This window comes from Tamandua tetradactyla, chromosome 25, assembly GCF_023851605.1.
Source record: "Tamandua tetradactyla isolate mTamTet1 chromosome 25, mTamTet1.pri, whole genome shotgun sequence".
In the NCBI taxonomy this organism is placed as follows: domain Eukaryota; kingdom Metazoa; phylum Chordata; class Mammalia; order Pilosa; family Myrmecophagidae; genus Tamandua; species Tamandua tetradactyla.
In genome coordinates, this window is record NC_135351.1 from 39908020 (window position 1) to 39933831 (window position 25812).

At 37.7% G+C, this 25812-nt stretch overlaps 1 long non-coding RNA gene across 1 annotated transcript in view; it reads left to right on the forward strand.

The window, feature by feature from the left end:
* LOC143669255 (uncharacterized) overlaps positions 1–25812 on the forward strand; it is a 104798-nt gene that overhangs the window by 27641 nt on the left and 51345 nt on the right. The window lies entirely within an intron of this gene.

Below are 25812 nucleotides of genomic sequence, written 5' to 3' on the forward strand. Positions count from 1 at the left end.
GGATTTGCCCCGGCATTTGCCACCTTCCCTGTGGGGGTTGTCAGCTCAGGTGATTCCAATTGCAGAGACTCATTACTGTCTTTTTTATCTGCGGCTCATTGCGGCGGGGGGGTCCGGGAAAGGAGCGACATGGGAGCGAAGAAAGTTTTTCAACACGCTAGCGGAACCGCCGCTCTGTTCGAGTTATCCAGCAAGAACGTGTTCTCGGTTAGACATTCTCCGCAAAGATGTCATTTCTCTCATTTCGGCTTCAGCACTCCTGCCATTGTGATATTCTTGATTATTTAAGTGCTGTCCAACGTGTCTTGTCCCCGAATTCTGCAAGACAAAAGCAGGCTTCTAAAAGACTGTCCGCTATAGCAAAGAGCCGAATTGAGCTCCCGGTTCCGTGAAATGAAGGTGAAGTAAAGGAGAAAGAAAATTTAAATTTTGGCCTATTTTCCTTGAATGTATGAACTAGCAGCAAGGCAGAGTACAGAACTTTTTAAAAAGTCTTTTCTCCCTCCCCCCCCCCAAGCAACTCATGTTTTCCCAGCACCAAAGAAAATGAGTTATGCTCACAAGTGTTCAAAGTTCCCTCATCGCATCAGAATCAGATGGGGGTGGGGAGGGAATAATTGTGCTATGAATAACCAGGAAGGGAGTTTTTGCAAAAATTGTTCAGACTGCAAACTGGAACTGCAAACTAGTTGGTTTCAGAAAAAGTTGGAAAAGAAAATGTTGAGTTACTCACAGAGATAAGATCGTAACTTTGTTAGGTCTACTTAAGACAAGTCAAATAATACATTGCTGTTGCTTAAAGTTGGCTTTCTCTAGATTATATCAATACATTATTCCTTGAATCAAATACATAGAAAACAACTGACAACCGTTTTTTGTGAAAGCTACTAATTGAAATCTTTATTACTTTCTTTTTTCTCCTCTCCTTGATTTCTGGACAAAAAGAACAACTACTTTGAGTTCTAAGTTCACTTCTAGTTTACTTGCTTCATGATTTCCTACCCGATTCAATGTGCGAGTGTTGACTCAGCTTCATGTGAACAGAAAATTCAACTAGAGGTCTAATTAAAAAGGCTGAGTGACATCAAGACAAATTGTGAAAAATTATGTGGTTTATGGCAGAGGGAAGAAAAAGTCCCCCTAGGAAAGTAGGTATACTTCAAACCCAGTCCCTGGGCCTTCAGTTCAGAGAAGGGTATTTTCCAGATCTTTTAATTTAACTTGAATGCCTTGTCTGTCAATGAAATGTGATATCCTTTTCAAGAGCTTTAGGTTGGATATAAAGAAACTTTTAAAATCTCCAGGGAGACCTTTCATTAGTGGTCCTTTCACAACATCTGGCTGGGGATTTTTAACAGGCTGGAATTAGTGTCCTTTTCTTTTCAATCTGCTATGCTAAAACTATTAGGATTACCTGTGGTCTAAAAAACTAAACAAAACCTGTACTCTACGTCCTTCTTTATTTCTCCTTTGTGATGCAAGTGGAACACAGAGCCCTTCCTGTGCTCGGGAAACATGTGGGTGCCAAACTGCAAGCTGCTTTCCTGGCGGGAGTCAGTGGGGCATGGAGGGGTCTGGGGCTCTGCCCAGAGGTTATGCTACCTGCCTGGTGACCAGGGAAAACCATCCACATCTTCTTTCTTAAATGGTTAAATCCCAGGGCAGACAAGGAGAGGTACTGGTAGTAAGATGGGCAGAGACAGGGTGCTCCAGGAGAGAGGGCAGGAGACCAGAATTGTGGGTCAAGACCCCAGGAGCCTTCCACAGCAGTCAGGGGGAAAGGGCTCCTCAGGAGATCGGAAGTTTTGGAAGCGGGAGGGGGGAGAAAAGAATCGGTGCACAATGGACTCTGGGGCAATGACTGCCTGTGGGGGAGGACCACTAGCGAGGGGTTGCAGCATCAACCAGCCTCCTTTGCAGGCAGGTGAGGCAGGTGCCTGAGCTTTGGCCAGCGGAGCCCAAGCAGAAATGCCCTAGGGCACGTTCTGGGAAGTGTCCTCCTAAGCCAGCACCTGTGTAGTGAGAGCTTCTCCTTCCTCATGTCTTTCTTTAACTTTGCTCTCTGGGGTCCTGAAAGGAAAGGAATTCATTCCCCCGAGATGGGGGATCACTGAAAAATTTGCATCACCTCACTAGGTATCTAGTTGAGAGAGACCTGAAATTGTTTTGTGTAAGCCTTTCCCCGTCCCACCTTCCCCCTCTCCCCCCGGTTCTTTCACTCTTTCAAATGTAGTTATAAGTAATGCATGTGGCTAAAGGCTGCCCAGGAAACCAGAGGGGTACAGGCAGATTTTGAAGTTATTTGATGAGGGTATTTATAACAAAAAGGGGCCAGAATTCAGTGCAGCTTCTTATTCCTGGAGATACCCAAGTGAAGCTTTCATGTCAACTTATGCAAGATGTTGGAGAGGAAATACCAGCATTTTATGAAGATAATGGACTAGGTGATTATACTGCTAGTTTTCCACAGTAGTGCAGATAAAAAATGCAATTGACAGATGATGTGAGGTACCTGCCCAGTCTACTTTATGAGTTTTATCCCCAGCTCATAATGAAGAAAGATATCCTTAATTGATCCTTATTAGAAGATGGCCACATCTTCACCACATGATTCTGCCTCTCTTATCATGGAGACTGGACCAGAGGAGGCTACTGAATCCAATCTTTCTCTAAGGAATGCACAATGAAGAGAGAATGCTAACTTTTAAAATTCTGTCCTGCATCAGGTGGGCCATGGGGTCTCAGCTGGCAGAATTCTTGCCTGCCATGCTGGAGACCCTGGTTCGATTCCCGGTGCCTGTCCATGCAAAAAATAAAGGCTTTTCTGTATCATACTAGAAAAAAGACAACAGGAAAATTAATATCCTGGAGGTTCTACCAAATGTGATAAGGCAAAGGAAAAAAGATAAATATATAATGATTGTAAAGAAAGAGGTAAAACTGTCAATTTTTTCACAGAATTATGTTCATAGAAAGTCTAAAAGAATCTACAGATAAAGTACCAATCAAATTGATTGCTAAAACAATGTGAAGGGAAAATCTTGAAAGCAGTCAGAGAAAGAGAAATATTATATAGAGGGAAGTAAAGATAAGAAAGACCAAGGACACCTTGTAGGAACAATGCAGAGTAAAGAGAGCAGAGGACATTTGTAAAGTCCCAAACAAAAGAACACTGCCAAATTAGAATTCTGTATCCATGAAAAATTAAGGAGATATAGATTATTATTATAGAAACAAACAAGCAAGCAAACAAAACACCAGAGAATTCATTGCCGGATAAGCTGGGCTTCAAAAATATTAAAGTAGGTTCTTTAGGAAAAATGAAAATTATACCAGGTAGAAACTTAGACCAAGGAATATAATTTTTTTTAAAAGTCATAAATGGTAAAATGTGAATAAATATGAAAGGCTCTTTTATCACAGTTAAAAATGTTTGAAAGATAATTGTTTAAAGCAAAAATAAAACAAGATATTTTGAAGTTTATAAAATATGTAGGAATGAGGACAGTGTGATGGTGACTCAGTGGCAGAATTCTTGCCTGCCATGCCGGAGACCCGGGTTTGATTCCCAGTGCTTGCCCATGCAAAAAAAAAAAAAAAAAAAAAAAAAATATATATATATATATATATATGTATATATGAATGAAGAGGTTTAAAAACGATAGGATAAAGAATGAGAAAAGAGAAATGGAAGAGTATTACTGAAAGGTCTAACCATATAAGTGAAGTGCTATAATATTAATTGAAGATAAGCAATGAGGAGTAAAAGATGCACATTTTAAACCTCTAAGAAAACACGGAAAAATAAGCTAATGATCCAACAGTGGAGATTAACTGGACTATTAAACAATCAAAAAGGCAGGGAAAGAAGAAAGAAACAAAGAACAGGTCAACTAGAATTAGAGAAATTCCTAAACATGATGAACAGCATTTACAAGAATCATACATCATACTACTAAAATTTTACTTAATATTGAAAGACTGAATGTCTTCCTGTGATATCTGGAACAAGAGAAGTATAGACGTCCTCACTTCTTCATTCAGCAGTATACTAGACTTCCTAGACTGTGCAATAAGGCAGGAAAATAATAGAAATGTTTGTTTCTTGTGTGTATATGTGTTTCAATGTGGTTTCATATCTGTAAAATCCCTAAGGAATCCTCAAAAAATATACTGGAAATAAGAAACTAAATTTAGCACTTTCTGGAAACAAGGACAATACACAAAAATCAATTGTTTCTATATACTAATGAGCAATTTGAAATTAAATTTAAAAAGGAAGCCCATTTACAATAGCAACATATATACATGAACTGCTTTGAGATAAATTTAACAAAATATGTGCAAAACCTAAACACTGAAAACTAAAATCATTACTTAGAAAAATTGAAGGAGAGCTAAATAAATAATGAAAAACCCATATTCATGCATCAAAAGACTTATTATTAATAGGATATCTACTCCACAAATTAATCTCAATCAAAATCTTATCAGACATTTTTTTAGAAATTGACTAGTGGATCCTAACATTAATGTGAAAACACAAAAAACCTAGTATTGGTATATCAGTTTTGGAAGGAAAAAAAAGCAAATTTGGAAGATGTATTTTCAAGACTTAATATAAAGCTACAGTAAACAACATGATGTTGATTGAAGGATACTTAGGTATCAATGGAAAAGAAAATGGAGTCAAGAAATATATTCACCTGTATATGGTCAATTGATGTTTTGCTTTCATTTCTTAAATTTAATTCAATTTTTCATTAGAGCTGTTATAGGCAGAAAATACAATGTTCCCACCTAATCCCTCTCTCACATACACAGTTTTGTCTGTTGACATTTTGCTTTAGTATGGTAACTTTGTTACAATTCATGAGATTTTATTCTTATTATAATTATGCTATTAACTTCAATGCACTATTTACATCAGGGTTCATTCCTTGTGTTGTGCAGGTCTCTGGGTTCGTGCATGTGTGTGTGTGTGTGTGGTACTTATATACATAATTGACTTGACAAAATGTCAGAGTAATTAAAGGGATAAAGGATGGTTTATTCAAAATACTGGTGAGACAAATGAATATCCATAATATCTAGCATATCACACCATAAAAATTAAAATTACCTCAGAATATATCATAGACTCATAGTGAAAGGTGGAATTGTACAAATTTTAAAAGAAAACATAGAGTGATATCTTTGTGGCCCTGTTGGTGAGTAATACGTATTACCTAAGAATAATGAGCATGCATCATAGATGAAACAATTAATCAATTGGGTTTCATAAAAACTGTAAACTTCACTTTGACGAGCACTATTAGGAAATGAAAAGGCAAGACACAGAGTGGGAGGTACGTAGCAAAGGACTTGAATCTATTATATATGAAGAGCTCTTACAATTCAATACAAGAAGAGAAATAACTCATTTTCTTTTTTAAAAAGCAAAAGACTTGAAGAGATGCTTTTCAAAAGTGATATTCAAATTGTGATATACAAAATGCCAATAAGCACATGAAGAGGTACTTAAAATCTGAAATTAAGATTAAAATTAAATTAAGAATATTAGTAATTGAGTATAATGGCTAATTTTTTTTTAAAATGGCAGTACTAAGTGTTGACAAGGGTATGGAGTTTTCTTGCATTGCAGGTAGGTACAAACACTTTGTAAATTTTATGGAAGTTTCTTATTAAGTTAAATATAACAATTATGACAGAGCCCAGCAATTTGATTCTTCCATATTTACCCAGAAGAAATGAGAATGTGTGTCTGCACGAAAGCACATACAAAAATACTCACGAGTAGTTTTATCATTTTTGAGGTTGGTAATTTGTGTCTTTTGTTGTTTGTCGTTAGAATTATTAGAATTTTATCAATTTTATTGATATCTTCAAATAACAAGGTTTGGTTTTGTTGATTTATTCTATGTTTACCTGATTTCAATTTCATTCATTTCTGCTTCATTATATTATTTCTTTTCTTTGGCTTGCTTTAGGCCTAATTTTCTCTCCTTTCTCTAGTTTCCTAAGATGAACACTTGGATAGATCTGGGATCTTCTTTTCTAACCCATGTATTTCATGGTATAAATGTCCTTCTAAACCCTAGTTTTGCAACACCCCACAAATTTTGATAAGTTGGTATTCATTTTCATTGATTTAAACATATTTTTTGGGTGGGCCACGGTGGTTCAGCAGGCAAGAATGCTTGCCTGCCATGCCAGAGGACCCAGGTTTGATTCCCGGTGCCTGCCCATGTAAAAAAAAAAATATATATATATATATATTAATGTTTCTTGAGAATTATTCTTTTACCTGTGGGTTATTTAGAAAGTGTGTCAATTGATTTGTGAAGAGTTGACGATTTTCCAGCTACCTTTCTGTTATTGATTTCTAATTTAATTCCATTATGATCAGACAGTATACTTTGTATATTCATACTCTTTTAAATTTGTCCACATGTTTTATGGGCAGAATGTGGTTTGTCTTGGTGAATATTCCATGTGAGCTTGAGACGAATGTGTATTCTGAGGCTGTTGGATAGAGTATTTTATAAATGTCAATACTGTCAAGTTGATTGATAGTGCTGTTTAGGTCAACTACATCCTCATGGATTTTATGCCTCCTTGGTCCAACAGTTACGGACAGATGGTGCTGAAATCTGCAACTATAGTAATGGTCATGTCTACTTCTCCTTTCAGGCCTATCAGTTTTTGCCTCAAGTATTTTGATTTTCTATTGTTAGCTGCACACATATAGGATTATTCTGTCTCCTTGAACTATTGACCCCTTTATCATCATGTAATGCCCAGCTTTATTCCGGTAAATTTCCTTGTTCTGAAATTTGCTTTGTCTGAAAGCTTTCATTTGATTAGTGTTAGTATAGTATATCTTTCTCCATACTTTTACTGAGTCTTTATAGTTAAAGTAAGTTTCTTACAGATAATTGGGTCTTTGTTTTTCATACTCTCTGATAATCTCTGTCTTTTAATTGGCATGTTTAGACCATTAACATTTAGAGTGATTATTGATTTTCTATTTTTTTGCCAGAGGCTTCATTTTCTATCTTCTCTCATATCAATTAAACATTTAAAAATATTTCATTTTATCTTTTTTCTTAGCATATAAATTATACTTCTTTTCAAAACTTTTTAGTGATTGCCCTAGAGTTTACAATTTACAATTTTAACTAAATTAAATCCATTTTCAAATAACACTATGCTATTTCTTATGTAGTACAGCCGCCTCATATGAGCATATTCCCTATTCCTCCTTCCATCCTTTGTGACATTACTGCCTTTCATTTCACTTATCCATATTTCTGTAATCACCAATATATTACCACTATTTTGATTTAAATTGTTACCTTATATAGCAATTAAGAATAAGGAAAGTAAATAATGTATTCTATTTTACCTTTTTTTATTCCTTCTCTAATGCTCTTCTCTTCTTACATAGATCAACATTCCTGACCTATACCATTTTCCTTCTTTCTGAAGAAGCTCTTTTGATATTTTTTTATAAAACACATCTGCTGGTTATAAATTCCTTTGGATTTTCATGATCTGAATGTTTATTTTATCTTGACTTGTTTTTATTTTTTATTTTTTCTTTACTATTAAAAATTTCTTCACTTGGGGGTGCAAAGGTAGTTCAGTGGTAGAATTCTCACCTGCCATGCAGGAGACCCGGGTTCTAGTCCTGGCCCATGCACTTCCCAAACAAACAAACAAAAATTCAACAAATGGTGTTGCAATAACAGGATACTCACAAGGAAAAAGAATGAAATGTGATGCCTGCCATACAGCATACAAAAAAAAATTACCTTCACTTTTGAAGGGTAATCTTGTTGGATATGGATTTCTAGGTTGGTGATTTTGCCTTTCAAAACTTTAAATATTTCATTGCATTCTCTTTTTGTTTGCATATTTTCTGACAAGAAGCCCACTGTAATTTTTATCCTCATTCCTTTACAGATGAAGTGTTTTGCTTCCTCCTTCTAGCTTCCTTCAACATTCTCTCTTTGGTTTCCTGCATTTTGGATTTGATACACCAGGTGTGGGTTTTAGTTGTTTTTTTTATTTGTTCTGGATAATGTTTTCAGAGATGCCTGAATCTGAGGGTTTATTGTCTGTCATTAACTTTGCAAAGTTTCGAGCCATTATTATTTCAAATACTTATTTTGATTCATTCTTTATTTCTTCTCTTTCTGGTACTCCAATTATGAAAAAAAGCTTTTATTATTTTCTCAGAATTCATGGATTTTTTTTTCTGTTTTCATTTTTTTCTCCCCTTTCGCTTTTAAGTTTGAGAAGTTTCTTTTGACCCATCTTTAAGCTTGCTGATTCTTTCTTCAGCCATGTCAGATCTAATGTTGAGTCTTGGAAGACATTTTCAATTCTGTAGAAGGGTTTTTGCCTTTTGCATTTCATTTTGATTCTTTCTTATCTTAGGCTCTCCATCTTTCTGCTTATGTTATCCATCTCTTCTTGCATGTTGCCTACTTTATCTATTAGAGCCTTTAGCATGTTCAAGAGTTATTTTTCCTTCTATATAATTCCAAATATATCTCATAGCTGAGTCTATTTCTGATGCTTATTTTGTATTGTCACACTGTGTTTTTCTTGCCTTTTGGTATGCCTTGTAATTCATTGTTGAAAACAGACATGTTGTATCAAGTAATAAAAACTGAAGTATATATGTCTGATATGTCTGTGAGGATTTATGATAATCTGGCTTGGAGTTGGCATATGTTTAATGTTTTTTTTTTGTAACTGTAGGTGCCAAAGGCTTCAGATTCATCTGTTTTCTTGTTTTGATCTCCTGTTGACTTTGGACTTCCCTAAGTATTCCTCTCAGAGACAGTCTGTGTCTCAAAGTTCTTTCAGCTGTAACCTACTGTTATTATTACAGAGTCCTGTTGATGTGGTCATAAGGTATGGGGGATAGGGGGTATTCAATATATATTATGCTAAATCTCAGTCTTTTGATGTGCCTATGTTTTGGTGCTGTGACCACCACAAACGTTTCTCCATCCCTTCACTGACTTCCCTGACTATAATATTCCCAATCTGTTTGAAGCCCTGACTTATTTTCCTTCCTAAAGTGATGCAGGAAGCTTGGAGGAGGAAGAAATAGAAGGAATTTCCTTTCATCAAGTAGGATAATATCCTGGAAATGTCTTTTCCTTGCAGACTCAGCTCTGGTTATGGAGAAGGGTCTGGACTACTCACAGTAATTACTTACCCTGTCCCCGCCCCCCCTTCCAAGTTTTTTTCCTGTCTTCACATTTGAGAACCAGTGGGATTGATGGAGGTAAAGGCCACCAAGGTTGTGGGAGGCCTCTAAGACTGTAATCTCTAGGAGTTTCTTGCTTTGGTGTTAGTTCACACCAGGTGAGTCTGCTAGCTCATGGCTTCAGTGACTTCTCCTCCAGATCAGCACGTCAAGGCTATATCTCTCTGAATGTGCTTGCCTCTCCAGATTTGTGGGTGGCTTTTTGCTCTGCAACCTCAGTTCTCTGACCGTCGAAGAAAAGTTCTTGGTTTTTAGTTTTCTATCTTCTTCTTGTTGAAATGATGGAAGTGACAATGTCTAAGCTTTTTACATATTAGAGCTGAAACTGGACATCTATAGGTCTGCAGAAGCTTTAGTTATACTTCCTAAAGAGGAAACAACATAAATATCTAACCAGATTTAAATGGAGAAAGAAAGTTGGGGTGTCCACACAATGGAACATTGCTCAGAAGTAAAACATTCAACAACATTAATCTGAAAGAAAGGAGCCAGACATAAAATATTTCATTATGTATGATTCCATTTATATGGAATTCTGAAGTAGATAAAAATAGTTTATAGTCACAGAAAGCATGTCAATGGATATCTGGGACAGAGAATGAGGGACTGATTAGAAAGTAGTATGATAGGCTCTTGGGGACAACGAAAAGTTTTGACAGTGTGATGTTTGCACGTACATAGATGCATGTCAAAGTTTATCAAAGTGCACACATAAAATTGGTATACTTCATGTTATGTAAGACTTACGTATCATATTATTTGTAAGTAACTTATATGACTTACATAAATATGAAACTTAGATAATAGCATGATTAAGTTCATGTGTCAACTTGACCACTGGTGGTTCCTGGTCATCTGGTCAAGCAAGCACTGGCCTGTCTGTTGCTATGAGGACATTTCATATGTGGATGCATCAGCATTTGTAATCAGCTAAGGGGAGTGCCTTCTGCAATGAGTGATGCTGAAGCTAATCAGTGGAAGACTTTTAAGGGGGATTCAGAAGAGCCAGTCATTCTTCCTGCTTCAGCCAGCAAGCGTCTCCTGTGGAGTTCATCCAGACCCTTCGTTGACGTCACCAGCTTCATAGCCTGCCCTACGGATTTGGACTCTTCCATCCCCATGGTTGCCCAGCCACCCTCTCCTGAGAGTTCACGGTGGACTTCTTTGGAGTTACCAGTTCATGGCCTGCCCTGCAGACCTTGGACTCTATAGTCCCACGGTTATGTGAGACACTTTTATAAATTTTATATCTACGTATAGCTCTTGCTGATGCTGTTTCTCTAGAGAACCTGACCTAATACAGGTAACAAATGGCATTTTCATAAACTATCAAGAAGTAATTTGAAAATGATATTTTAAGGTTTATTGCTCCCAATATCTTCAAAACTACCATACACTTAGGAAGAAATATTATTGATGGAGTGAAAAATTTCCACATTGAAAGCTATAAAAATAAAAAACTAGGGCGGGCCGCGGTGGCTCAGCGGGCAAAGTGCTTGCCTGCCATGCCGGAGGACCTCGGTTCGATTCCCGGCCCCAGCCCATGTAAAAAACAAACAAACAAACAAAATACAATAAAAACAAGAAGATGTTTCCCTTCCTTCCTTCCATCCTTCCTTCCTTCTCTCTGTCTTTCCTTCCCTTCCTCCCTCTCTCTTAAAAAAAAAAAAAATAAAAAAATAAAAAAAATAAAAAACTTAAATATGTAATGGGGTATTCTATATTCAAGTATTAAATACTTCCCTTTGGTTAAGATAACAATTCTCTCCCTAATTAATTTACAGATTTATTGCAATTTTAATAAAAAACATTATCAAGTAATTTTGTAGAAATTGAAAAATATATTCTTAATGCAAAGAAACAAGAGTAACTCATTCTTAAAGAAGAATAACATTAAATCCAAAGAGCTTATACTATTAGATATCGAGCTATATGAAGTTAAATTACCTAATAGCGTATGGCATTGATCAAAGAAAGAGACTTACACATATATGGTTACATATTTTTATGACTAATTTTCTATTGCAATACAATGAAAGAAGGATGGTCTTTTAAATAAAAGATGCAATATGAACTGTATGTCCACACAGGGAAAATAAAAAAGGATTCTTGTTCCTACTTCACCCTAAATTTCATACAGGTTTAGATGTTTGTTTACCCTAAATCAATAGAACTTTAGGAATAAAATGTAAGAGATAGTCTCAATCAATTTAGTACTGGCAAGATTTCTTCAACAGAACACAGAAATTTCAAAAATACCATAAAGAAATATCGATAAGTAAAATTTCATCAAAAAACATCAAGAAAGTGAAAAGGCAAACCACAGAAAGAGATAGTATATTTGTAATACATATGCACAACAAAAGACTATTTACAGAACACAGTAAGAACTCCAAAAAATCCAAAAGAAAATGGCAGACAACTAATTAAAAATCAGCAGCAAATTCAGTAAGTACTTTACATAAGAAAAAGTGTACAATTGTCTAACCAGCATATACAAAGCTATCCAACATTTGTCATGAGATAAGTGTAAATAATAAACATTTGAAGCTATGTGCACCCCAGAAAAATATGTTTTTAAGTCTAATCCATTCCTGTGGGGTAAGCCCATTTGTAAGTAGGACCTTTTGATGAGGCTACTTCAGTTAGGTGTGACCCTCCTCAGTCAGGATGGGTCTTAATCCTCTTACTGGAGGCCTTTATAAGAGAATGAAATTAAGTCAAAGAGAAAGAAAGCCACAGAAGTGTGAGGCTGAAATCAATATAACCAGAAGAGAAGGGAGAGACCAGCAGATGCTGACATGTGCCTTGGCAAGTGGCAGTGCAGCCAAAGATCGTCACAGCCCATCTTCGCGAAGAAAGCATCGCCTTGCTCATACTTTGACTTGCATGTTTTCCTGGCCTCAAATCCATGAGCGAGTAAATTCTCATTATTTAAGCAACCCCATTTCATGGTATTGGTTTAAACACCTACTCACTGGAGTGGCTAAAATTCAACAAACAAACAAAAGCTTGCCATTACCAAAAAATTGGAACTTCTGCTAATCATGGATAATTGAATGGCATCTAAATTGATGCAACTTGTCTTTTGGCATTATCTAGCACAACTGACTATACTCATACCTCTGACTTAGCACGCCTATTTCTTGACATATTTCTAACAGAAATGTGTACCTATTTTCACCAGAATAAGTGTTAAGCAATATTCATGGCTATATTATTCCAAATAGCTGAAAACTGGAATCAGTACCAGTATTCACTCAACAGTTGAATGGATGCAAAATTTTTGGTATAGTCCAGCAGTGTAACAATATACATGAATAGATCTCAGATGCATTTTATATTGTGCAAAAGAAGTCAGACACAGAAAAATGCAAACTCTATGATTCAATTAAGTAAAGGTCAAAAGCAGACCTAAACTTTTGATAGATATCAGAATAGCAGCTACTTCTTTGGCATGGGACATGGGAAGGCTTCCATGGCTCTGGTAATATTCCATTGATTGATTTGGGTGGTGATTACTTTGGTATGCTCACTCTATAAAAAGTTTTCAAAAAATATATGTAGCAAGATAGACATATACAAAAATTTTTAAAGGGGATAAAGAATCTGGAGGTGGTGGCAGGAGAAGGGAGAGGGCCTGAAGATAGGCTTATGAACGTGGACTGAGATTCAAGGAATCATCTTAAAGAATTCAACTAACATTGAATTTGGTGTGGTAGAGCAATCTAACAACCTCCACAGCCACAGAATGTTCAAAATTGGTTGTGATTACTTGAATTCCATATAGAGTTAATATTTTCAGAGAGGTGCCTGCAATGATTTCTCCTTTGTGGTCTCAGTCATCCATGATGGCTCAGAACTTGTGATACTATAATAATAATTTGGAATATTTTTTCATGAGGAATGACCGATAGGTGTCTGCCAAAACCCAAAAACCCATGTCAATTCCCTGTCCACTAATATCATCTAACCAATCTTCTTCTTTAACCCAATAACCTTGCATTATCACTACCTGAAAGGAATTAGTACACTTCCCATGTTTGGAAAATTCCCTTTTTGAAATTATAGTATGATATTTTGTCACAGTTTTCTTTTATTAAAGCAAAGCAATGCTGTCAAACCCTGTCTTTTCATTTATTTACGGAATATTAACCTTCAAAGTCTAGCTCAGTATTTTTCTCTTCCATGAAGTTACTCATGACTGCTTCAATCCCACTGAAAACATGTGAAAAAAATAGGGCACTACAGAATATTAGAACTTAAACAGTTGAAATGGTAACACACCTCCGCTTCTCCAAACTTCATAGCACTTATAACTTCAACTTTGTGGGTTAGCCCTTGATGATTATATTTGTCAGAGTACTTAATTCTGGCTGTGTTAAAAATAAAGAAAATATATCAGTGCCTATAGAATAAAAATTGATTGCTCATGTCACAGTCTAATGCAGGTCCAGGACTTTTCCGTCAAATGTGTCATGTGTTCTCCTGAAAGAACCCTTAACCAGTCAAACCTTGTTGTAAAGCAGTCTTCTATGCTCTCTATGCCAGCCTGTTTCCACTTCTACATATGTTTAATTAGTATTATGTGAAATATCTTCTCTTTCTTTTCTTCCTCTTTCCTTCATGTCCTTATCGCTGCAGTGCTTTAAGGACTATCCTGCTCATAAGTTATATTTATCTTACACAGATTTGTATTTCTTTCATATTCTATCTTTCCATGATCAGTTATTTTTAAAGACCTCTTACCTAGTGGGATAGACAAATGTAAACAAAATATATTTATTTAAACAACAGATAGGTGATAATTAGCCAATGTGTACAGGTGGTAATGACAGACTTTTGGAAGAACATAGCAAAATGCAGGTTGTGGAAATTAGTTTTCTTTCAGCTAGGATGACTTAACAATCTTTGCCAGAACATGCAGAAATTTTATGACAAATAGCTAAGTAAAGCACTAGCCAATTCTTGAGTATCCGCATTGCTGACTGTTCCTACTTTCAGATTTTATTGATGAAAGTAAATACATGAAGTAGTAAAGTATTTTGGGAGTCCTTTTCTAACTGTCATTTGATTTGGTTCTCCCATGGCATCAGGAAAGCACTTGCAGTAATCAGGAAAGGGGCTCAGGCTGGCTGCTTCCAGGTAAGTTCCCCTTTCCCAAGCAGCTATGAGGAGGGAAGGCTCTGAGCCCAGGAGTAGAATGGCTCATGTGGAAAATTCTTGTTTTTTTTTTGCCAGACTATCTCAAATCTCAGTCATTATCTAGAGTCTGAATTTCTCTTAACTTCCTCCAATATGTCTCAATGTCCAGATATGGCGAGCCCAAATGTTACCAAGGCAGATGAGAATCTCTTTGGAGCTGTCAGCCATCTTCCATTGCTACTCTGTTCTCCAATGACTGAACTGCTTCGCGTAGGTATCTGCATACTTCAGGTTCAGATTTTGCTGAAAGAATAAAATCTGTCCCCCTTCAAGTTCAGTTTGTCAGGGTCAAGGGCATCTTCCTAAGAAGGTGTTTGGGATAACCAGGGCAGTAATAATGACTTCATACTGTTTTTCTTAAATTTAATAAAATATTATAGATGAAAAAAGATTTATAGCTTTCCTGGCATGTTTACATCAGTTTTTTTCATGATGTAGAAAAGGAAGCTGAGATTTGTAAACACAAAGTGTGTTGCCCAAGGTCATTTTATGTTGGCCAAGGTCACATTTGACTATTATTTTATCAAAAGATGAAGGTTCTTGAGACTCCTCGTCCACCATTTATTCCAATACATTAGTGCTTAGGACATACAAAGTATTGGGGTCTGTTTTGAACTGACTGTGCTTTCTCACTCACAGATACATTTCATTTTTGGCTTCATGACAATTCTATAAATTTAGCCACTTACTGAAGAAAAATCAAAGGCTTAGAGAGGTAAAATAACTTAGCCAGGTGTTCTAGTTTGTAAGCTGCTAGAACTTGATATACCAGAAATGGAATGGAAGGGGAATTTATTAAGCTGCAAGTTTATAGTTCTAAGGCTGTGAAAATATCCAAATTAAAGCAAAGCTATGAAAATGTCCAAATTAAGGCATCCAGGGAAAGATCCCTTGGTTCAAGAGGCCGATGATGTTCAGGGTTTCTCTCTCAGCTGGAAGGGCACATGGTGACATCTGCTAGCTTTCTCTCCAGGCTTCTTCTACTGCTTCCCTAGGGACGTTTTCTTTTTTCATCTCCAGTAGTGTCTTGCTGTGTGGGCTCTGTTGGCTTTGGTGGCTCTAAAGCTTTGCTTTTTCCAAAATGGTTCCCTCTTAAAGGGCTCCAGTAAGCAACCCCACCTTGAATGGGTGGAAACACATCTCCATGGAAACCATCCAATCAAAAGTTACCGCCTACAATTGGGTGGGTCACGTATCCATGGAAACAATCAGAAAGATCTCATACAGCAATAATGAAGGAGGATTAAAGGACATGCTTTTCTGGGGGTACATAATAGCTTCAAATCTGCTTTGGTTTGATTATATGGTTTAGAAGACTATATGGTTAGAAATCAGTTGAGCTGAACTAAATTCAGATCTTTTAATGCAACCTAAAACTATTAAATGCTGTCTTGTTAGAATCGCATACCAAAATATGCATGCATGTTTATATCTGTATATAGACCCTGCTAGACATCTATAAGTGGGGGAATGATTTAAAAATGTTTGTTTATATGAGAAGCTTATAAATGTCAATGTAAACATTAGGAATACAATACTAACAATGGATACTGGTGTTTTTTTTTAGCACATTATCAAGTATTCTGTTGTACACTTCATAAGAATGCCCTTCTTTCATTTCTTCACCCTCCCATAATTCAAAGAAATATTTATTCTCAACTGGCATGTGTGAACTCATTGAAAAGTATGGAAATAAATCAGTACAGATTCTTCCTACAACTTCCAGTCCAATAGGGTGCAGAAACACCCATAAAATTAACATAAATATAAAGCAATTATGGCCATGAAAGAGGTACAGATAAATGACTGTGCTTTCAAGGATCAGAGTTACTCACTGCTTGAGGGCTCAGTAAAGTTAGTGGAGAAGAGTAAGGTAGCTGCTGCTTTAACTGCTCATGCAGGGGACAAGAAGGAAGGAAGAAGGGGACAAGGAAGAGACATTGTGGAGGAAGAATCAAAAGGCCTGAGGTATTGGATACAGTGACAAGGGGGCAGGGCTAGACAATGACAATGTAATACTGAGAATTGGGGCTCCCAGCATTGCGAGGTGGAACCCTAGGTCCCCATGGAAGATTCTACCAGTTTTGAAACAGATTGTATTTCATGTGCCAATCACAGAACCATATGACACTGAAATCCATGTACACCCGTATTTACTTTTAATATTATTGGTGGTATAAATAATCTTCCATCAGAGAGCCAGTCTCCCCACTGCCATTTGATCATGCCCTCTTTCTGGTCACATTATCCCATTGCTTCTGGGTCCTTTGGATTCTACAGTGACTCATATCTGCTCCCTTCTCTCCTGAATGCCTCCACACCTCCCCAGCTGTGGGAACCATGGTGAATAGATCTGCAGACCCAGCTTTGGCTCCCTGGTGATTCCCCAACTACAAAATGACAGGGACTCAAGCTCTTTTCTCTGAATCTTCTTGTCTAGTCCAGTGGCTCTGTATTGTCACTTGGCCAGCGCTGATGCTGGGCTCTTGTCCAGGCTATTCAGGGCTGGATTCCAGTCCTGTTGCTCCGGCCACTACTCCAAGCCCTCGGCCTGCCACGGCCAGCTCAGAATGGCTTCTTCTCATCCTCTGCCAAGGAACAGGGAGATGGCCGTGCCTTTGCTGCCTCTGGCTCTTCCAGAGAACCTCCATGAACTATAGCTTGGATCTCAATGTGCTAGAGTCTTTTTTAAGCTTTACTGAAACTAGCCTTAATCCTTGCAAGGCCCAAATGACATGTTTAAGAGAGAGCTGCTATTGTACCTTTAGTCTGTACCGCCCACAGCTCCCATTTCAGAACCTAACTCAAAGTGCTCGAGTTTATTTATTCTTTATTTCTCATGGGGAATTTTCTCTCCAGGATCTGGTAGAAACTCTCACGCCCCTCTCCTTTCACCTTCCATCCTGGGCTTTTGGCTTTGGATAAGCTCTTTCTTATCAAATGAACATGCCTGGCCCCCAGCCCTTGGTGCACTTGCAGGTCGGCCCTGAGAAGCCAGGGATGGTTGTGGTGTACTGGGCTGGAGTTAGGTCACAGCTGGTTATCGGCATTCCATATTTGATCTCCTCAGGCTCAGTTGGGGCAGCTTGTTATAACATATTAACTAAATTAAATGAAAAAAAATCCCTTAAGTATCACGTCAAATACTGATACTCTGAATGGGCTTTTAACAGCTGAAACAGAGTTAATTTATTTCCTTTCTCTCTCTATATATTTCTAAATATATATATATACACATACACAGTCTCACAGAGGAATATACGTATATATACACACAACCTTGCAGATGGATGGAGACATGGCTGTTTCTCAGTCCTCTCTGCTGAAAATCAGAGACCCAATCCCTTATTTCCTAATGAGGTTCCAATAAAAAGCCAGTGGCGGCTACCAGAGGAAGTTGAAGTACCGGGGAATAATTAGGAAGCCCTTCTTGTCCTCGTTCCCTTTTCAGTGCTGGAATTGAATGAACCCTCCTGCACCAACCAACGTGCCCCTAACTGTACAGGAGTGGACGGGGGCAAAACTCAGAGCCAGTCTAACGCTTATCTTCGTTTAAAAAATCATGCGTGCTTGTCCCCTACATTCTTCTGTATTTATTTTTAAATATAAAATTTAAAACATGTTTTTAAAGTATTAAAATATAATAATATTTTAATCCCCTGCCCCCACCCCCACCCAATCTCTAAGGAAAATTTGTGATTCTGGCAGGTCAGCCAAGGCCTCTGGGCATCCTTTGGGCACAGGAACGCTAATGAGAGAGTAATTGTAGGTAATCCAAAGGAAGATGCCCTGCGATGGAGAACTCGGGAGCTTGTATAGATGTTGCCACACTTACCTATTTTAATCCTTTTCCTTCAGGTTTCCTTCTTTGTGTCTTCATGTGTTTGACCTCCTTCTCTGGCATTCTGTTACCTTTGACCCTGCAGGAATATGCTTCAGTTTCTGCATTGTGTCTTTTCTATTCCTATCTCCAGCTTTGAGGAGGCTTCGCTTTACAGACAATTTGACTTCCCTTTGCTCTAGCCATTAGCTTTTCTGACTTCTTAGTTTTCAGCTCAGGCTCCTCCCTCCCACGCGTGGGACCTATGGTGAACAGACTTGCTTTTTTTTTTTTGCATGGGCAGGCGCCAGGAATCAAACCCAGGTCTCTGGCATGGCAGCATGGCAGGCGAGAACTCTGCCTGCTGAGCCACCGTGGCCTGCTCCAGACTTGCTTTTAATCAAACTCCTGGGCTTTTTGCATCCCAGGATAAATCTCAGAAGATAATGCCAAACCGAAGAGTTCCTCTACTATGACTACTTTAATAAGAGTGAAAGCAGCTTCCGCCTGGCATCAGGCTGGAGGAAAGGTGTATTTAATCTGAGTTCTTTTCTACAAGACCCACCTGAGACCACGTCAGACCTTTCCTTTTCTGGAGTTGGAGAACTTTGCTTCATGAATGCTTTTCTAGCAAATGTTTAGACATTCCCACCTTCCAAGTGATGAATTACCTATGAGGAATTACCTATGGCTTTACCAGGAACTGAGAGGTGCCCAGTGCACCCAGAAGGGCACTTGGATGTAAGCTTCCTAGAACATTGCATCTGAAACTCTCTGGTGGGAGGGATTCTTCCGAGTGATGAGACCTAGAAGAATGAGGGCTGTAGAGGGGCGGCCGGTTGACTTTAAAGAACACGGCTCTCGTTCAGTGTGCAGAGGTTATAAAGAAATGATCAGCAACGCACATTTCTAATCTAGAGAAAATTTGGCAGCTCCACTGACATCCTTTCTAGTTAAATGAACAGAGCCAGGAAATGCAACCTCAGCAGATTTACTTCAGCAAGTGGTAACTACCAAAAGCCCTTAGCCCTGGTTAGAATTAAATAGCATCCTCTTCACTACCACTAAATGCTCTAAAATTAACTCTGGGTGTTTATGTATGTGTTTATTCAAGTGTCATTATTCCTTCTTGCCAATCTTGATGTGAAATCCTGAGAATCGATCATGGTTTTCTGTAGTCCATTGTTTGCTCTCTTTAAATGATACCCAGACTTAACAAATTGACAACCAGACTCTACTAGGTAAAAAAACTAGAATGGAGTTTTTAATTGGAAGGCTAATGCAAGAATATACACAGCTTTGTGTTTTAGTTTTTTAGGTCAGGATGCTAACAAATTGGAACAGCAAGGACTGCTCTATGTGTTTACTGGTAGCCTATTTTAAAATTATTTCTGCATCCTTTTGTTCTCTAAAAATCACCTTTGAAAAATTGGAGCATATAACCATTCATATTTATTCTACATATATCCCTTTTGTTCCTCTTTCCCTTTCTTATTAATAAAGGAAATTTAATACTTTCTTTTCTGTAGAAATAATGTCAAAATCTTTCTTTTCAAACCATTTTTCAGTTTCATTTATCCAAGTTTCATTCACCAAACTGCTTGCTATGTGCCTGGATATCTGCCAGGCAGTCAGGATATGGCTTTCAGAGGCATTTTCGGGATTCACTGGATGGATTTATTTGAGACACTGAATACTGCTGGCATGTCCCTAGTGCAGTACACATCTGATATGTAATTATTGTTCTTGTATCTCATAAGTGGGGCCCAAAGAGAGGAAGCGATTGGCCCGAAGTGATATATCTCATTAGGTGCATTTGGTTAATGTTTGACTCAGAAATTTACCCACCATACTTAATGATTGTGTTATGCTTCTCCCATCTTCCTGTGAGATTTAGGTAAAAATACATCCCCATGTTACAGATGAAGAAACTTAAGCAGTTTCTCTCTTAAGCAGTAAATGACCAGCCAGAATTCTAGAGCTAAGAAACACATGCTTGGACTAAAAGTTTGCCTTTGAATGTCTAGCCCAGTGTGCTCCCTGAAATAGACACCTTCCAAGATAAATTTCAGTGTCTATGTTGCTAAAACTGGACTGAGTTCCAGACCTGTTTGACATGTGCATAGGTAACATTTACTCTTTTAAAAATCCATTGCTTAAAAACCCAAAGCTCAAAGATCCAGTGGAGCAGAGAGGGTCATTGTTCTCTCCTGGTGCACTGCCCACGTTAGCAGTGAAGGTGACTTGCCCATATTCTGTCTTCCCAGGAGGGCTGATGTGGATACCAGAGCCTCCTGCTTAATCCCCTTTAGATTGGTAGAATTCGTGATGCTTGCACTCAAACTCTATCAACTCAATGTACAGTAACAGATTTACACTTAATGATGACATTTCCTGTTTCGCAATGGAGATAGGTTATTCGTCTAATAATTAAACTCCCAAACTGCAAAACTCAGAATCTGCATGTATGTTGGGGGCTCTTAGGACACAGGATTTACTCAGTCCTACTGCATAAAAAATAAAATATCTAAATACATATTAGAAGTTGTATACTAAATAGGCATTAGAAATTTTAATGATAGAACATTTAAAATATGGCTTTAATTTTCATAGTTTAAACAATCAATTTTCACTCTACTGAGAAACTCCGGCTTTTTTATAATCCAGCCAAATTTATTTTCAGTTTTCACATGCTGGCAGAACGTTGTAAAAATTTATTATGAGCTATCAATATGATAAACACCCTGATTTTTATTATTTGTTATGTCCTCCCTAAAATACCCATAGTACTGTATTAAAAATAAGGTCCTTATATTTTGGACTTAAATTAAGTTGTCATAATTCTTCTTTCAAGTGTGAAATCACACTGGATTGCTTTATCTTTTTAATTAAGTGTTAATCAATAGACTTTCATTCCATTTGAAGTGCTGTATAAGTTTTTTGAAGATGATAACACAACTACTTATCTGCATCCCCTGAAAACACTATTTTTTCATAGTCAAACATTGCTGTGTTTTAATGAGAAATGGACTCACATTGATGTAAGCAACCCAATGTGTTTTACTAGGTCATTTCTACAGGAAATGGTGATTCAAGCTCCTGAAAAAGTAAAATGTTCTCTCTTCAATGCCAAGCAATTGGTGAATGATCTTTTTTCACCCTCTGATGGGGAAATAAACAGATTTCTTTCATTGAGTTTAATTTACTAAGTTTTCTTGACATCATTGAGACATAACCCTGTGCTTTAAAATAAAAACAACAGAGTGCTGATGCATGATTATACATCTGGGTTATAATTAAGCAACCATAATGCCAAAAAAAAAAAAAATACCTAGAAGATGTCTGATTTTTCAGTGCTGGTTACTACCACTCCTGATGTTTTCTTCTGGAAACAGTAGTCTGGTGGTACCACAGAAGTCGCTAGAGAACTCATCATGATCCCGTAACTCCTATAAAGCTATTCTGTCCACCAGGCCCTCCTTCACCTACACAGCCTTGTCACCATTTCCTGGGGCAATTTAAGCCCTTCCAAGGCCCTTGACTCTCTTATTTTAGGGGCATCACATGCGTCATATCAAACGTGAGAAAAGTTCCCTTTTACGAAGTGATAAAATTGATATAAAATTTTTCTATATGCATAAAACATAGTTGATAAGTATTTGTAAACTCTTATAATTTGAGATTTTGATTTTGCAGCTTTTAGAACAATTTTTGGAGCCTTTGAATTTTGTTTTAAAACTTCACATATTTCTGTGGGCATTTGAACAGTTACAGGCTCTTTCTTGCCTTGGGTCTGTGGTGCTAGTAACTCTCTTTTCCTTTGCTCTTCTGCCTTCATTTCACACTCTGGACTCATTTTCCCATCACTTCTACAGTGATAGGAAAATTTCATTTTCATAAGTGAATTTAAAAATAACCTATTTCAGGACCTTTCCCCTACCTTCCACCAATTTATTTTTTGACACTTCTGTCTAATTTCCAATATCTTTACTGCTTGTCACTTCTTTGGGGAGATACTTTTTTCTTCCTGTCTAGTTGTAACTTCTCTTTTATCAGTACATATAAATGATGCACTTTCAGGCATCTGCTTATGGGGAATGGGAGAGATAAGGTATTTTCTTGGAAACTGTTTTTAATCATAGTGTTTTCTTGCTAGATAAACATATTATCAGTGACTATCTTTTAACTAGTCTGTTGATTTCACTTTATTGTCAGTACTTGCTGATAACTATTCTATTTTTGACTATTTCTTCCTTTCTCATTGAGTGATTCAACAAATAGACTCTTAAGAGCTTATGAGGTATAAATGAAATTTTTCTTTAAAAGCAAGGGCAGTGACAAATAAAATAAATATCACGATGTACACAGCATCCATGACTTCCATTCTGGCTACTATTGCCATGCAGAGGTGAGAGATTCCGACTCTAAAGGTGAGCTCACTTTGGTGGGGAGCACCTGGGCTTACCTACTGCGTGGACCAGGCAGTGTTTTTTCTCCCCAAACACTGCTTTCTGCAAGCGTTCCTGGCACAGAGTTATTTTTCTATTTAATTAATAGAAAATAACGTATAGTATTGCTGTTATTGCTCACATTTGAAATGCCCTTCCCTGCCCTACCCGCTCATGCTGTCCAGTTTCCCACATTTGGGGATGTCATCTGCTTAGAACATCTAATGCTGTGAGGCCGCCTTGTGTTCAGAGCCATCTTCTCTCCGAGTCTGCTCCCAGTTGCTCTCGTTATTTTTGCACCAACCCTGAATGACCTAAAGCGGGCATTGTGTTTACCTTTCGGCTATCCATGGTCAGTTTGGAGACTCTGGGTGCCTCCTTCTGTTATTTTGTGTTGCTTCCCTTCAGCTCTTCTGACCAGAAGAGGCAAAAATTCCTTTTAGTCTTTCATTCCAACACAGAACCATGTGTTCTACTATAGTAGTGAACCAAAAAGTCAAAGTTCCTGTACATTATATTGTGGCGGGTGGGTGAGGGTGGGGGTGGGTAAACAGGGAGAAGACAGTAGATGTGTAAACCTAAGAGCTTAGAGGTTGGGTGAGAGATGAAGTCTTCCAGTGATAATTTGGCAAATGCTACTAACTCAACTGTGAGAGCAAGGCATGTGTTTCAAGAGAAGAGCATTTTAAACAGAGAGAACAAAAAGAAAAAAACAACAAGAAGAGAGGGTGCGTGGCATGTTCAAGGATGTGAACACTCCTTTGTTCACTCGACAAATAATTTTTAAACACCTACCATGAGCCACATAGTGCCCTAAGATCTGATGATTAACAAATGAACAAAAATGGACCTAGTCACTTCCCTCGTGGGGGAGGGATGTCAAGTGGAATAAATGGGTTTTAACTGATTACCCCAATATCTGTAAGGTTGGAATTGTAACAAATGTTATGAAGAGAGGTGCAGGAGCCATGAAGATCTCTAACCTGTTGCATTAGCTCTGTCCAAGTGGATCAGGATGGCAGAACTGACACTTGTGCGTCTATCTGAATAATGAGCAGGATTGTTTAGACGAAGAGGGAAAGAACATGGGCTACCAGCGAGCGTGCACAGAGGTGAATGGCACAGAATGGAGATCACCCTGCAGGAAGCCTTTTCTGGAACATTCTGAAGACCATCCTCTTTCTCAATCTTGCCACACCACCTCCATTCTTTGGGACAAGCTGAATTGAGCTCCTTATTACATCTATTGTGAATCCTTCCTGGCATGTAAAGATAACACTGGGTCTTCTGTAATTATTGTTAGAGTTGTCTGCATGAGAAGCCCGGTGATGTAGTGTGGGTCAGGGTGGGGAAGGGACTTGGCAGGGAAAGTCCTGCGTCCTGAGTTGATCCCAAAGGCAGGTGGAGATTTAGTCTCAGGGCAAAGGGCAAAAAGTCCTGCAGTGAGAGCAACCGACTTAGAGGAGAGAGGCTAGCTGACATCCATAAACCAAAGAGTCAGTGAGTCAACCTCAGTGCGCCCACTGTAAAATTTTCATTGTTCTTTTCGTTGTTGTTGTTTCAAATACTTAAGATCATCCTGCTATCAGCTCTCATGACTTACATTCACTCCCAGAACCGCCTGAGTGGTTGCTGTCATATGTCTCTCCACACTTCCCACGAAACCTTTCAATCATGTGCTGCTTATACTTCCTTACAATTACTGTCTTTTCCAACTAGCTCACTAGCCTCTGTTTTTTAGGGTAGATACCCTTTCCAGCAGCCACTTCTCCTTGGGCTTCTTTCTAATTGTTTTAGCATTGCTCCAGTCTGGTTCCCCAAAATTTCCAATTCATTTAAAAAAATGCTGTTCATAGTTTTGTAAGTTCTCATCTTACAAGTTATCACAGAATTGTTTTTCAAACAACAAAAGCTTGTATTCTATAAAGCAGATGAGTTGATTTTAATTAGTTATGTGGATTGAAGATTGAAAAATAAGAAAATTGATAGATTAGTTTTCTTTCCTTTATAGGTTTTAGGTATCTTTTTTTCTTTTCTAAGGTAGAACAAAAATATATATAAATTGCAAACTTTCTGAAGGTGGGGGATTTGGCTCATTCGATGTCCATTTTCAGCACACAGATCAGGACTGGATATATAAACAATGTTTAGTAAATGAATCAATGCACAATAAATAGGGAAGGGCCATCGGGAATTGGTCTGTATTAAAGATCCCAGCAAAGGTTTGTCCTGCAATGATGTTCCAGCTGTCGTGATATTTTATTTGGGTTCTATTCAGATTCTTTATGCATGAAGTTCTTTTAAACTAGTGGTTCTCACACTTCAGGGTGTTTCAGAATCACCTGGAGGGCTTGTTAAACTATAAATTGCTTGGTCCCGTGCCCAGAATTTCTGATTTGGTGGGTCTGAGAAGGCACAGTTCTAACAAGTTCCCAGATGCTGCTCCCCCTGGTCTGGCCAAATCACTAGAGATCCTGTGCTTAAAATGAAGGGGGATAGAAGGACAGACAGAAGGGGAGAGGGACAGGTGGGTAAGGGTCTATTTTCCTATTGCAATTTGCTCTCCACTCTACCAGGGTTGCAGCCTAATCTCTTCCTGATATGAGTTACTGATTTCTCCACTCTTTTCATTCGTGGGTGGTAGAGATTAATATTTGATTTTTTTAAAATCGAGAACACATAAACATTGAAGATGAAAATCTGCTCAGCCTTTAACTACTTCCTACACGGGTGGAATAATTGCTACTCCTGGGTCTGTGAGAGCTTCACCAGAGAAGAGGTTATAATAATTTTACAGATTTAATTAAATGAAGACTGGTGTGTGTATAATCATTTTATGAGGTAGAGTGTCAAATCAGCAAGGGCAAGATGGCTTGTTTTATTAATGCATTGAGAAATTCTTGTAACAATTTATTCTATCTCATACTAGTCATCGACAGAAATTCTAAATGTAATACCAATATAAGTTTTTATTTTTTTTAAAAAGAGGTATAAAGCCATTTGAAGGAATTAAAGGTGAATATTTATATACTCTTGGAGGAGAAATGCTT